We start from the raw sequence: 14,865 nt of genomic DNA, 5'->3' as shown, positions 1-14,865 counted from the left end.
AGTTTGTGTCTGTGTGCATCTTTGTGTGTGTCTGGAGGGATGTGTATAGGATTTGCAGATGTATGTGTCTGATCGTGTGTCTGTATGTGATTGTTTTCATGATTGTGTCTCTGTGTACATTGCTCTGTGTGAGATTATGTTTGTGATAGTGTGTTTTTGTGTGGGAATGTCATTGTCTGTGTGAGGTTGAGATTATAAAGCAGAAACACTTTCCACTTTTGTATTGGAATCATCTTAACCAACTCGTGCATTCGGGATATTAACAGTTCCAGAAATAATTGAAGTAACATTTACCGTGTGTGTGTGTGTTTGTTGTGGGTTAAGGAATGGTCACCCTGCTTCACCAGCGTCAACACTGAAACTTTTCCTAATAAATACGTGGGAAGTATTGTCGAGGTTGACAACTGACAGGGTAAACGTGGGATGGAGGGGCGGATTTGGATTCCAATGGAGCTGCTCTCTGCATCACCGAAACCTGTGGAATTGTACAGCAAGAGCTGCAACATGGGAATTATTTGTTTAGAACTGATTTTTGTTTGCCAGAGAACAGACAAAATGTGAATAAAGGCTGTCATTGTGTCTTAAAATGTTTGTGTTTTCAATGTTGAAAGAATCAGTCTGTGAAATTGAGGCAATTATCTTGGAAATATTTAAAAAACCGTTAGCAAGATCCATCGTGGAAGATTAAAACTGACAATGTCTGACACAGGAATTACAGAGTTTACCCACTCCCATTCTGAATGGGATTAGTGTCTGATAACTGCACCAAATGTGCACATTACAGTCTGAGATCATCCCCATCGACAATCCCCAGACAATATCTCCCAAATCAGGAAACAGAGCTCATGTACAATGTCTGGTGATAAAAGGGTTAATTCACCAGCCGAGGTTCCTGCTGCAAACTTCAATCCCTGACAATATTGTTCAATATTCACACTTCAGCAACCGATTCCCAGATGCAGACATGGGAGGTACTGAACCTGTCTGAGTCTCACAAAGTGCAGTGCCTGCAGTAGCTGTGCAACGCCAGCAGATGGTGGCATTGTATCACTTTAATCACAAGACAATGAAAGAGGTTTTGAGGAGAGGATGGTGGAGCCTTTAATTCATTCACAGAGACAGAGAGGAAACTCTGACAAGATTGACCAATCTGCCCTCTGCTGGGTACTGTTAGAATTTCTCTCTCTCACACACACACATCCACTGTTCTCCCTGGAGAATTATCTTCGCTGCTCCCTTTTGAAAGGAGGGTGAAGACTTTATTGCTGAAAACACTGACAACACATTGCTGTTTAAACAATGGTTTGCAGCAATTGTTCTTTCAATGTGGAGATGAAAATGGCGCACAGAACTGCACAGTTCAGGAATTCACTGCACCCGGTGGAGCAGCAATGTTTATAAATTGCAATGTTCACACGAACACTTCCAGTCCCGGTCTGGATCCCCGCAGTGACTCCAGGTGTCTCTCTCCATTTGGACTGAACTGATTACGCCTCAGCCTGAAATAGATTAAAGAAGAAACAGAAAATAAACAGATTGAACAACAGAGTAAATAACAGGAGACTGGAGCTAATGGGACAAATCTTCTGGTTGCTGGATCGCCAGAGACCAGACACACAACTGAAGATGTGCATCGGGACCCTTTGGATGTCCTGACGCACGGATCTACCTCGGAACTGCTGGAGAAGTTTAAATTGCCAATGGAGAATCTCCTGCTGCCTGCGACCCTGGGTGAATATCTCTGACTCCCAGTTAGAATCGGAGACTTGGGACAGATTCACATGATCACCTGGATAGTTACTCAGGTAATGTTAGACAGCGCACAATCTAATCTAATACCTGAGTAACGCCACAACCGATTCATCCAATCATGCCCCACTGACCAGCATACAACAACCTTGGATAACCTGGTTTATCTTCATTATCCCTGACCCAACCTGACTCCACTGCCTTCTCCAATTCTCCTAATCAACCACAAAACCCATCACTCAGCCAGATCCCACTAGATCCCAATGACATGATCACCATCCAAAACCCCCAACTAACATCCCCCAATGAACCAGAACTAAACCCCCCCAACTCCCCTGAGTCCCACAACTATTCTTCTGTCCTGTTCCCTCGTCTCCGACGAACCATTCAACTGGCTTTAAACACCAGTATTCAGTAACATTAATTGTCTGGACCTTTAACCTTATCGCAGTGCAGGGTGTCTGCTCTCTCTTCCCCAACTCTACTCTGCTGTGACGGAGTTCCCCGGAGTCACTGTGCTGTAAATAGTGTGTGTGCTCTCTCTTCCCTGACTCTACTCTGTTCTGATGCAGCTCCCTGGAGTCACTGTGCTGTAAATAGGGTGTGTGCTCTCTCTTCCCTGATTCTACTCTGTTCTGATTGAGCTCCCTGGAGTCACTGTGCTGAAGATCCCGGGAGAAATATGCAGCAGCTTCATTTTAAATCCAATTGATATTTTAATTACTACACTAAAAAAACAACAAAAACACTCACCAGATACACTCCAGACTCCTGCAGGTCAGTATGAGACAATTTATTATTTGTAGTTTCAGGGACACAACTCAGTAAATGTGGGGCAATGGGAGGAGGTGGGACTCCATGAACTCCCATAGCGGGTACAGGGATCAAACCCACTACATTAACGTCATTTTACATCACACTGTAGACACCGAACCAATGGAACAAACCCAACACGATAGTTCGAACCAGCACATTAATGTCTGACCGGCGAGGGGAAGCCGCCACTCAAGCAACACATGCAGAATCACAGAATTGTTACAGAGCAGAAGGAGGCCATTCGGCCCATGGTGTCTGCACTGACTCCCCAATGAGCAATGCACTAAATGTCATTTCCCCACCTTCTCCCTGTAACCCTGTGCATTCCAGACCTCAACCACTCGCTGCAGAGGAAGATCCGATTCAGGCAATGCTGGCACCATATTTAAAGGCAGCCAGCAGCACTTTCCAAGGCAGCAGCTCTGCAGAGACCAGTGAGGGAGCCCTGGTTAATGAACAAAGGGCTGAAATGGCAGAAGGCAGATTAAACCCAATTCGCTGACACTTCCCTGGAAATTCTCAAGGCTATATGGATTTGGAGGGAGGTTCTGTTCCCTCAGGACTGGAGGAGGAGATCTGTCACATCAACCCAAGCAGATCTGGATGGAAACTGCCGAGGGCCTGAGCAGGCAGTACGTGGTTGCAGTGAGGCAAAAGGATCAATAAACTGAAATGTTCTGACAAGGTGAGCGTTAAACCTACAGGCTGATGTGTGTATGAGAATGGAAGAGAAATCCAGATACTTTGGCAATGTATCTGACAGCAGCATTGACTGTCAGGAACATGTCAGCCTCTCTGTGAAGGGTTCTGGCCAGTCAGAGATGACTGCTGTACTGCCGAGTCTGAGTGACCAGCCTGGTGGTCCCATGATGGTCTGTCAGGCAGGCAGCACCAATAGGATAGGGCGTGTCTTCGATGGGTGAGTAACAATGTAAATTTATGTGCTTGTAGAAGAGAGCACAAAATGTCAGAGAAGCAGCCAAGAGTGACAGTGTGCGGATTGTGTCATCCTTATGGCAATGGAAGATGAAGTGCTGGAGCTGGGAGACCTGGAGGCTGGGTGGGCAATCGCTGATGGTGAGATGGGTTGTGGATCCAGAGAGATTGTGTGAGTGAATGGATGGACACAGGAGAGACTCTGCTGCTGAGTCCATAACCTGGTGTTTGTGTGTTCACCATTGGTCACATGGAGTTCCAGATTAGGAACAGTCTGCAGGACATGTTGGAATGTGCATTACCCTGTAACATCCTTCACTCTCTCACAAATCAACAGCTGCGGTGAGCGGGAAACAGGCATCTATCTCGGAAGATGAGGAAGGGTCCTCAGAGGATGCACTGTCATGTTATTCCATCGTGACCTCCACCAGAGCAGTTACTGTCTCACACGATTAGCAAAGGGGTCACAATCTGGCAGCACAGGACAGCACAGAGAAACCCGAGCAGCTGATGGAGGCAGTAATAGCTGAGTTCACTCACACTCTGAGGACAGAGCATTGCCAGCTTCAGGAAGATGAAAAATCACTAAAGTCTTTAACAAGGCGGCAGATACTGGAGCTGCAGCGTAAGCTGTTTGAACATCTGATGGAGTTTAAAAAGGCTACGTGTCTCCATACACAAAGCATGGAGGAGTCAATCCAGGCCAGCAGTGTTACCATGTCTCAGGTATGAACACAAATAGCATCCTCCAGCGAGAGATTGGTGACCTTCATGGTGTCATTGGCAATGCGAGGACTTGTAACCCATCCCCAATTGCCCTAGAGAAGGTGGTGGTGAATCAACTTCTTAAAATCTGCAGCCATCTGGTACAATGCCGTTAGGAAGGGATGTCCAGGATTTGATCCCACAGCACTGATGCAAAAGCAATATTCCAATTCAATCAAATCAAATCCAATTCAAAGTCTCAACAAGTTGAGACATTTCCGATCCAGGCTGACAAGACAGGGTGAGCGACCAAATCACCCTGTCCTGGCCTGATCTACATGAGCCAAGCTGATTGGAGGAGCAAAGCAACACCTCCTCCAAGACTTGAGCTCATTTGCACCTTAGCCAAAAGGCCGAGGTGCCGCTTTTAAAAATTGCTTCATATGAAACATATGAAGCTTCAGTGTAACCTAATTACCTCAACCAAGTGCAGCATCCAATCCATACTACACTTGATCTTAGCCAAAAGGCCGAGAAGCGAATATATTCCAAGTCAGGATGGTGTCTGGCTCGGAAGGGAATCTGAAGGTCGTTGTTGTTCCATTCATCTGATATCTTTGCCCATCTAGGTGATAGGTAGTACGTGTTTGGAAGATGCTGTCTCAGGAGCCCTGGTGAGTTGCTACAGTCCACCTTGTATGTGGTACACAATGCTGCCACTGTGTGTCAGTGGTGGAGTCAATGTTTAATTTGGTAAACGGCCTGCTGATCCAGTGGCTCCTTTGTCATGGATGAGTTTCTTGAGTGTTTTTGAAGCTGCACTCATTCCATCAAGATGAGTGGATTCCATCATACTGCTGATTTGTGCCTTGTAGATGGAGGACAAGCATTTGAGAAACAGGAAGCAAATTCCTCATCTGAATTCACAGACTCTGACCAACTCTTGGAGCCGTAGTCTTTACAGTTCCGTGTCTGGCCAATGGTCCCAGTGCGCCCCCACCAGCCAGGATGTTGATGGTTGAGGATTCAGCAATGGTGCTGCCATTCAAAGTAAAGGGAATATGGTTAGATTCCTTTCTGTGGGAGATGGTCCTTGCCTGGCACTTGTGTAGTGAAACATTACTTGCCATTTATCAGGTTAAGCCTGAATATTCTTCAGGACTTAAGCTTCGAGATCTGACGAATGGAGGGGTTGTCCCCCTCCAGAATAAGTATACAGTTTTGGATACTGTGGGGTGGGGGGTGGGGGGGGGGGGGGGGGGGGGGGGGGGGATGACCCTCCAGGGGGAAGCCACGGTGACTGGGTCACTGGCACGGAGTCGGGCTCTGTGGCTCAGAAGGGAAAGAGGGGGTCTATGAGAGCAATAGTAGTGGGGATGCAACAGTTAGAGGCACAGGCAGGCGGTTCTGTGGGCGTGAACGAGACTCCAGGATGGTAGTCTGCCTCCCTGGTGCCGGGGTCCTGGATGTCTCTGAGCGGGAAGGAAGCATCCTAAAAGGGGCGCGTAACCAGACAGACATCATTGTCCACATTGGTGCAAATGACATAGGCAGAAAGAGCAGGGAGGTCCTGAGAGAGCAATTCAGGGAGTTGGGTAGTAGGCTGAAAAGCAGGACCTCTAAGGGTAGCGATCTCTGGACAACTCCCAGTGCCACAAGCTGGTGAGGCGAGGAACTGGGAGATTGTAAAGCTGAACACGTGGCTAAAAGACTGGTGCAGGAGGGAGGGATTCAAATTCGTGGATCACTGGAAAGTCTTCAAGAGAGGATGGCACCTGTACAAGAAGGATGGGTTACACCTAAACTGGAAGGGCAAGAATATCCTAGTTGGGAGTTTTGCGATTGCGGTTCGGGTGGGTTTAAACTAATGTGGCGGGGGGGGTGGGGATCAGAACAATAGGTCAATAAGCATAGAGGCTGGGGACAAGACAAGGCTATCTAAGAGGAAGAGCATTCTGGGGGAGGATGACCTCAGTGAGCCTGGAGGTCTGGAGTGCATCTGCTTCAATGCAAGGAGCGTCACGGGCAAGAGAGACGATCGCTTCTCGGCCTTTTGGCTAAGATCAAGTGTATGATCAAAGCCAAGGGCTCGGATTTCGCAAGGAGCTATCGAGTTTCGATGGGGATTGTGGATTGAAGAAGCAGGCGTCAGACGACCGGCAGACGACCGTCTGCAACACTTGAGCTCTGCTGCTACTGGTGGATCTTTATGCTGGTTTCAAGCCTCTGGCTTGAACCTAACGCCGGTACAGTAAGACTCAGTGTTTTCGAGCTATGGCTGCAGCTGCTCTGAAAGCTACAGGCCAAAGGCAGCCCAACACCATCCGGGTGAAGGCTTCGGGAGGAGGCTCGCCTGTGGGCCGCGATTACCTCGTGAAGAAGGTATTGTTCGAGTGCTGCGGATTCCAAGCAGCAGACGTCTACGGTGTGGCTGAGTACAGCAAGCCGCCGCACGTGGATATCAGCTTCAGAAGCCTGTCAGGATGCCTCAAGCTCCTGACAGCGGTGAAGGAGAAAGGCAAAGAGGGGCCCCTCTCTATCCTGACGGCGGAGCCCCTGTTCACCATGCCGTCCCAGCAGAACCGGGTTATCACATTCCAAATGTATAACCACTACGTCCCTGCGGGTGACGTGCTGACGTTCCTCTCCAGGTACGTGGAGGTGAAGGGAGAGAGCGTGGACGTCATGGACCAGTACGGAATATGGACCTGTAAAAGGCAGGTGAGAGTCACCCTGAAGACTGACCCCAAGGGAGGCCTTCTGCACCCGCCCTCCAATTTTGCCATCGGAGGGAATCGAGGCTTCCTGTACTACACGGGCCAGCCACGACTGCCGCAACTGCGGCAAAACCGGCCATTTTGCTGCAAGCTGCAGTGTCACCGTATGCAGAAACTGCCTGAAGGAGGGGCACTCGACCGACGAGTGCAAAGACAGCAAATGTTGCAACCTGTGTGGGGAGACTGGCCATGTTTACAGAGTCTGCCCCAAGCGGAAGGTCACTTACGCCCAGATCACCGGAGGCGGAGCGAGGAAGGTGAGTGCTCCTGCCACCTCAGGGAACAAGAAGCCCACCGCAAAAGATCCTGGCACGGAGAAAGCTTCTGAAGCAAAGGTGGCCCCCCCAGTGCAGCAGGATGATGACACATCCACACCACCACCAGCAGAGGGCGCAGAGGACATGGAGCAGGAGAACGGAGATCCCGAGGGCCCCTGGCAGGTGGTAAAGAAAAAGAAAAGCACCCAGAAAAGGAAATCCTGCGCAGCCAGGGTCTCCAGTGGCGACGTCTCCTCAGACGAGGAAAAGAAAGCGGGCAGCCGACAAAGCATCAAACGGCTCAATAGAAAAGTGGCACGGGAACCACAACGGACTCGGACCAACGACCACAAAGCAGCCGGGGACCATCCAGCCGACGGATGCAGCAGTGCGGCCGAGGCCCCCGAAACCCCGGACAACAGGAACGAGGACACCGACGATGCCCAAGACGGAGATCGGCCCGCAAGCCCGGCACCAACCGAGGGCTACACGACACCGACCATGTCACCCAGTCGTGGTCGGGGCCCTGAGGCAGGGTCGGACTGCTACTTCAGCCCTGCAGCCCTGCAGAATTTCATCAGCGCCACAGGAATGCAGCACCTGGAGGAGGCTGACTGAAGGACACTTAAGAACTGACAAACCTTTTAAACATTAAAATGTCTTTAAAGTTTGCATCTTTAAATGTTCGCAGCGTCAAAGATAATCTGAGATGTGCGGCCAGCTTGTCCTACCTGGCCAAGGTCAAGGCCGACCTGCTGTTCCTGCAGGAGTGTGGAATACCACACCTCAGCAACTACAGGCGCTGGTCGAGTGTGTGGTCCCACGGACCGTCCATCTGGTCAGGTGGGAATGACTGCCGTTCATCCGGCCTAGGCATTCTGCTGCGGGGGGGCAACTTCACCGTCTCCGATGTTAAGGAGGTGGTGGGAGGACGCCTCCTCGTAGCAGACGTCACGTACAAGAACTGCCCTCTCAGGCTGATAAATGTGTATGCCCCTGCCGTCAAGACCGAGCGGCTGGCACTCTTCGAACAGCTGCCACTGCTACTCACCACCTCCAGGCCAATCATACTGGTGGGGACTTTAACTGTATCATTGACAAGGGCGGCCGGTCCAACAGGGCCGAAAGTAAACTGGACACTACGTCCAGAGCCCTGCTGGAAACAGTCAAAGATGCCAAGTTGCTCGACGTCTTCAGCAACCCAGCAGATGGAGGGCAGCGTAGATACACGTGGTCGCGGCCAGACGGGTCTGTCCGCTCCAGGATCGACTTCATGTTTGCATCCCGCGCGCTCACGGTCAGGTCCACCGACGTCAAGCCGGTGTTCTTCTCTGACCACTGCCTCCTGCTGGCAGACTGTCAGCTGGAGGAAAACCAGAAAGTGGGCAGGGGGTCCTGGAAGCTTAATGTAGAACTGTTGACCCCAGAGAACCTCGAGGAACTCAAGAGGGTTTACCATGGTTGGAGAACCGTGAAACCCTTCTTTGAGTCTCCATCGCTCTGGTGGGAAACCATCAAGGGCAACATCAAGAGGTTCTTTATCCGAAAAGGGGTTCAGAAGGCCAGGGAGAGACGGGGGGAAATGTCCCGACTCCAGAAAAGCATGCAGGAGCTACTCCAACTGCAGTCGATGGGGGTGGATGTCAAGGAGGACCTCCGGGAGGTGAAGAGCCAGCAAGCCTCGCTCTTTGCCTCGGAGGCCTCCAAGGTTATCTTCCGGTCCAGGGTCCGCTCCGTGGAGCAGGACGAAACGTGCTCGCGTTTCTTCTTCCAGAAGGTGCACAGAGAAACCTCTGTGATCACAAGCCTGAAGGAAGAAGATGGCTCTGTAAGGTCATCGCAGTCTGACATCCTGAGGATCTGCAAATCCTTCTATGCCGGACTGTATGACCTGAAGCCAACAGACAGCACGGCCTCCCATTCTTTCCTGCCGTCTATCACGCAAGTCTTGGACGACGGCGAGCGGGAGAGCCTGGACAGACCGGTAGCTCTGGATGAGCTGACAAAGGCAGTCGAGTCCCTTCAGAAGGGTAAAACTCCCGGTAGCGACGGCTTACCGGCTGAGCTTTACTCGGCGTTGTGGGACTTGACGGGCCCGGACCTCCTGGAAGTATACGAGAGTATGCTTCTGGAAGGCAGCATGTCAGAGTCCATGAGGAAAGGCATCATCACCCTCATCTACAAGCAGAAGGGGGAAAGGGAAGAAATTAGAAATTGGAGACCCATTTCACTATTGAATGTGGATTATAAAATTCTGGCCAAGGTCATCGCCAACCGGGTCAAGTCTGCTCTGGGGTCAGTGATCCATCCTGATCAAACCTGTGCTGTACCCGGCAGGAAGATCTCTGATAGCCTCGTGCTACTCAGGGGTATGACCGCCTACGTGCAGGACAGGCAGGTGGACACCTGCCTCATCAGTCTAGACCAGGAGAAAGCGTTTGACAGAATATCGCACAGCTACATGATGGATGTGCTCTCCAAAATGGGCTTTGGGGAGGGAATCCGCAATTGGATCCAACTGCTCTACACAGACATCAGTAGCGCAGTTTCAATCAATGGGTGGGAATCAGATATGTTTCAGATCAGGTCTGGAGTCAGGCAGGGCTGCCCTCTCTCCTCCGCCCTTTTTGTGTGTTGCATTGAACCCTTTGCCGAGGCCCTCAGAAGCGACCCAGGCATCAAAGCGGTTACAATCCCAGGCAGCGGAGGGACGCAAGTCAAAGCCTCCCTCTACATGGATGACGTGGCTGTTTTCTGCTCGGACCCCTCGTCTGTTCGCAGGCTCCTTCGAGTCTGTGAGCAGTTCGAGCTGGCCTCGGGGGCCAAAATCAACCAGGGTAAGAGTGAGGCCATGTTCTTTGGGAGCTGGCCTGACACATCCTTTGTCCCCTTCACCGTTAGGGTAGACTACCTCAAGGTGCTGGGGATATGGTTCGGAGCGGCAGGGGCATGGGCCAAAAACTGGGAGGAGCGCATCGCCAAAGCCAGACAAAAATTGGGATTGTGGGAGCAACGCTCCCTCTCCATCACTGGGAAGAACCTTGTGATCCAATGCGAGGTTCTGTCCGTGTTGTTGTACGTGGCGCAGGTGTGGCCTCTCCCCAAGTCCTGTGCAGCAGCAGTGACCCGGGCCATCTTTAAGTTCATCTGGAGATCAAAGATGGATCGTGTCCGGAGGGAGGCGATGCACAAATCTCCAGAGAATGAAGGGAAAAACGTTCCCAACGCCGCCCTCATCCTGATGGCCACCTTTGTGTGCGGCTGCATCAAGCTGTGTGTAGATCCTCGGTACAGTAACAGCAAGTGCTACTATTTTTTGAGGTTCCACCTGTCCCAAGTGTTGCGGAGAATGGGTCTGGCCACATTGCCGTGGAACGCTCCAAGTAGTTGGACCATACCGCAGCACCTGTCCTTCGTGGAGAAATTCTTCCGGAAACACACCTTTGACCACATGGCTATCAAGCAGTGGTCAGCACGTAATGTCCTTGAGGCCCTGAGAGAAAAGGAGACGGCAGATCCTGTCGGATGGTTCCCTGAGCGGACTGTCAATGTCATTTGGCAGAATGCCTCATCACCAGAACTCACAAACAAGCACAAAGACCTGGCTTGGCTGGTGGTGAGAAGGGCACTCCGTCAGATTCTTTATGCACATCCGAGGTCTCAACCTCACCGCACGCTGCCCTCGAAGTGGCTGCGGGGCTGATGAGACGGTCGCACACCTCCTTGTGGAATGTGCCTTTGCAAAGAAGGTCTGGAATGAGATGCAGTGGTATTTGTCGCGGTTCGTCCCGAGCAGCTCGGTGATGCAGGACTCTGTGCTCTACGGGCTGTTTCTGGGGACGCACACCGAAACAAATATCAACTGCTGCTGGAGGGTCATCAACTCGGTGAAGGACGCACTTTGGTCCACCCAAAACTTGCTGATCTTCCAGCTGAAAGAATTGTCCTCGAGCGAATGTTGCAGACTGGCACATTCCAAGGTCCAGGACTCTGTGCTCAGGGACACGCTCAAGCTTGGGGCAGCCGCCGCCAAGGCACAATGGGGAAAGGCCACCGTGTAAAGCATCTCAACCGAGGCAGACCGAGGGCTCAGTAACTGCAGAATACCCTCGGCCTGCGTAACTGTGTGCCAACCTGAAAAATAACGGCACACAGTAAACTCTGACGTATGTATATAGTTTTAAGTAATGAAATGTAACGAAATGTAATGTTTTTGTAAATAAGCACTGTATTGTACTGTAAAAATGATTCTTTTTTGCACTGTTTATGACTTTTGGATCTGTCATTTTGCAATGTTTTATTGGAGAGTTTTTTTTGTGAATAAAGTATATTTTTGAAATTAAAAAAAAGAGTGTTTGTAATCTGTCTCACTATCTCGGTAATGGGGGCAATTTCCAGCGTTTTCCGTTTTATGTCAACCAGAGAATGTGTAAGAATTGTCACAACCGAAACAGATGTCTCTTACTCAGGACACCCCAGCTCGGGTCTCGTTGGGGGGGGCGGGGGGGAGGAGGGGGGGGGCGGGGGAGTTGGGGCCGGGAGGGGCGCGGTGGGTAACGTTCACAATTTTGTGTTTGTGTCTGGTGCGAATAATACTTTGGATTAAACGGAGAAGCTTTTTAAACTGAGGAGAGTAACTGCATTTGGGCGCTGACTTTAAACAACATTAACAAGCCCGGGCTGCTGGAGAAACATTTAGGGATTTGTGAGCAGTCAGTTCCGGCTGGTTTGAAGTGAAACCCTGTCGGTGCTGCGGCAAATCTGAACTCAAACCAGACAAACTGGAACCGCTGGGTTAGAGATTCCGGGTGTTGGGATGTGGAGGCTGGGGGAGGGGGAGATGGCGCTAAAACTCTGAGCCTGAGTTTCGAGCGGGATGTGAGCGGGATAAAGGGCAGGAATGACAGAGTTAATGTGGGAGTCAGGGACAATAGCAGAAGGTGGGAAGCTCTGGAAAGGAGCATTGGGGATAAAGGCCATCAAAGAATGCTTGTTGAAATGAAGATAAAGGCAAAACACTGCGGGTGCTGGAATCTGAAACAGAAAATGCTGGAAAATCTCAGCAGGTCTGACAGCATCTGTGGAGAGAGAATGGAGTTAATGCTTCCAGTCTGGATGATCACAGATGTGACCCAGGATAAGCTCAGTGAGGCTCTGCAATGTCCATCAACACATCCACATTCAGACCGTAGAGCGCCAAGGGGGAGGGGAAGGAGAAACTATTTGGGACACAGCAGGAGGTCACCCCTCCCCCCACTCTGTGGTTCGACATCCCTCCCACACCTGGGCAGGGTTGGCTCAAGGTGCAGGAAGCTGCAAGCTGAGAGGCTGAGCTGTGAACTGGGCCGGGTTGGGGGTTTGAGTGACAGTCCTGGGGCTATTTCAGGACAGGAACCGTCACAGATTCCCCCTTTTCCTGGGACGTTTCAGTGGAGCTGTGCTGGTGAGTGTTTGTAATCTCTGTCTCACTGTCTCGGTAATGGGGGTGGGTTGTAGATTGCTGTGAGTGTTAGACTAAATAACCTCTCCTCATGCTGCCAGTTCCAGTCTGCAGACTCCATTTCTCAGTCCAGTCTGCTGCTCTGTCTCTGTGCACTTTGCTGCAGTGCTCCACATTCTGAGCAACATCCAGCCCATTGTTATCACCCCAAATTTGCGGCAAACTACCTTCACTGTGGCACAGCGGTTAGCACTGCTGCATCACTGAGTCTGGGTTCGATTCCAGCGGTGGGTGATTGTCTCTGTGGAGTTTGCACAGTAAGAAGTCTCAGAACACCAGGTTAAAGTCCAATAAGTTTATGTGGGATCAAAGCAAATTACTGCGGATACTGGAATTTGAAACTATGTTCTGTGGAACATCGTTTCCTCACTTGTTCCTGTAAAGCAGTAAATCCTCATCCTGAACACTTTCCCTCCTCCCTGTCCTGCAACCAACTCCCACATTAACCAACCATCTCATATTTCAATGGATTGTCCCATGACTCCAGTGTGCCAGGCTGCATGGTGTATGGGTGCTGTTTCACCCATAAGATGGATCTGTGCAGCACCCTCTTCCAACTGTTCTGGCTGCCAACCAGCCCGTGCCCACCCACACAGTTCCAGCAGCACCGCACACAATACTGCTCACCTGCTCCGACAGACTCATGAAGGATGTCCTTTTATTTTCTCAGAGAGTTGGTCAGCCTGGCAAACCCAGTGTGAAATATCTTCACAAATCTTTTCTCCCACTCTCTATTCTGGCTGGGTTCAGTTCTTTTGTACAGAGTGAAAATAAAATCAATTATTTTTCTCTCCTGGTCACTGCAGGGAGCTGCAGCTTCTTATTGGGGGTGTTGGGGCCTCCAGCGGGTGTTTGTGAATCCTCCCCGCCCACCTCCCAGGGTTTCCTTCCTTCCCAGAGATCAGAGTCCTCATTGATTTGAGGCCAACGTGTAACCTCTTATTTATTGTCCCCTTCCCCCATCCTCTGATGTGAACCATCCTCCAGTGGCTGAGCCAGGATGGGGCCGTTAACCTGGGCCTGTTCCCGGGAGGGAGGGAGGGAGAAGCCCCGCAGCTGCAAACCAGGGAGCTGACAATGATTCTGAAGGGTTTGCGGATCCACAAAGTGTTTCCAAATCCTCCCAGCCACCGCCTAACGCTGACTCCGCTTCTCCGGGACAAACAAGCGCCAAGGACAGCAATGACACTGCGCATGCTCCACATCACAATGCCCGGGGACTGATTGACGGCAGCTCCGGACCAATAGGAAGAGGGGGCGGGGCTGGAGGACCGAGCGGGAGCGGCTGGTCCTCCAACCAATCAGAGTGAATGAGGGGCGGGACCTGAAGCATGCGCAGTGCGGGTAATGGCGACGGACGGACGGTTTTAACTTGGAAGCGAGATCAATACGAGGTCGAGGGCGGCGCGCGGGGAATGATAAATGTGGCGGGTGGGTGGAGAGACTTTGTAAACATGTTGTTCAAACCCAAACCCCGGAAATGAACTTCCCGGTCCCCCGCTTTGTACCAAATGGAGCGGCAGCTTGTAGTGTTAGACCCGGGCTGACTGCCGCCATTGAGGCTGCATGTGGGAGGCCGGCATGGATTGTGATTGGAGAGGGAAGCCCTGACGTCACAATGGAATGGGTGAGAGTGTGATGTCACAATGGAATGGGTGAGGGTGTGACGTCACAATGGAATGGGTGAGAGTGTGACGTCACAATGGAATGGGTGAGAGTGTGACGTCACAATGGAATGGGTGAGGGTTCCAGATGAGCTGAGACTGGGCTGGAGTCGGGCGATGGCACTGACATGTGGCCCGGTGGCACAGTGGTTAGTGCAGCTGCCTAACAGCGCCAGGGACCCGGGTTCTATTCCAGCCTCGGGTCGCTGTCTGTGCAGAGTTTCTACATTCTCCCCGTGTCTGTGTGGGTTTCCTCCGGGTGTTCCGGTTTCCTTCCACAGTCCAAAGATGTGCCGGTTAGACGGATTGGCCATGATAAATTGTCACTTGGTATCAGGGGGATTAACAGGTAAATATGTGGATAGGGCCTGGATGGGATTGTTGTCGGTGCAGGCTCGATGGGCTGAATGGCCTCCTTCTACACTGTATTTTATTATTCATTATTGTTAATTAATTACTAT

The 14,865-nt window shown here is 51.1% G+C and overlaps 1 protein-coding gene and 1 pseudogene across 1 annotated transcript in view; one reads left to right on the top strand and one right to left on the bottom strand.

Annotated features, from left to right (window-relative positions):
• LOC144485546 (uncharacterized) overlaps window positions 1–14,865 on the top strand; it is an 85,319-nt gene that overhangs the window by 51,751 nt on the left and 18,703 nt on the right. The window lies entirely within an intron of this gene.
• LOC144485562 (U2 spliceosomal RNA) lies at window positions 4,546–4,748 on the bottom strand (annotated as a pseudogene).

This window comes from Mustelus asterias, unplaced genomic scaffold, assembly GCF_964213995.1.
Source record: "Mustelus asterias unplaced genomic scaffold, sMusAst1.hap1.1 HAP1_SCAFFOLD_198, whole genome shotgun sequence".
Classification (NCBI taxonomy): domain Eukaryota; kingdom Metazoa; phylum Chordata; class Chondrichthyes; order Carcharhiniformes; family Triakidae; genus Mustelus; species Mustelus asterias.
This window is presented reverse-complemented; position numbering and strand designations above follow the sequence as displayed.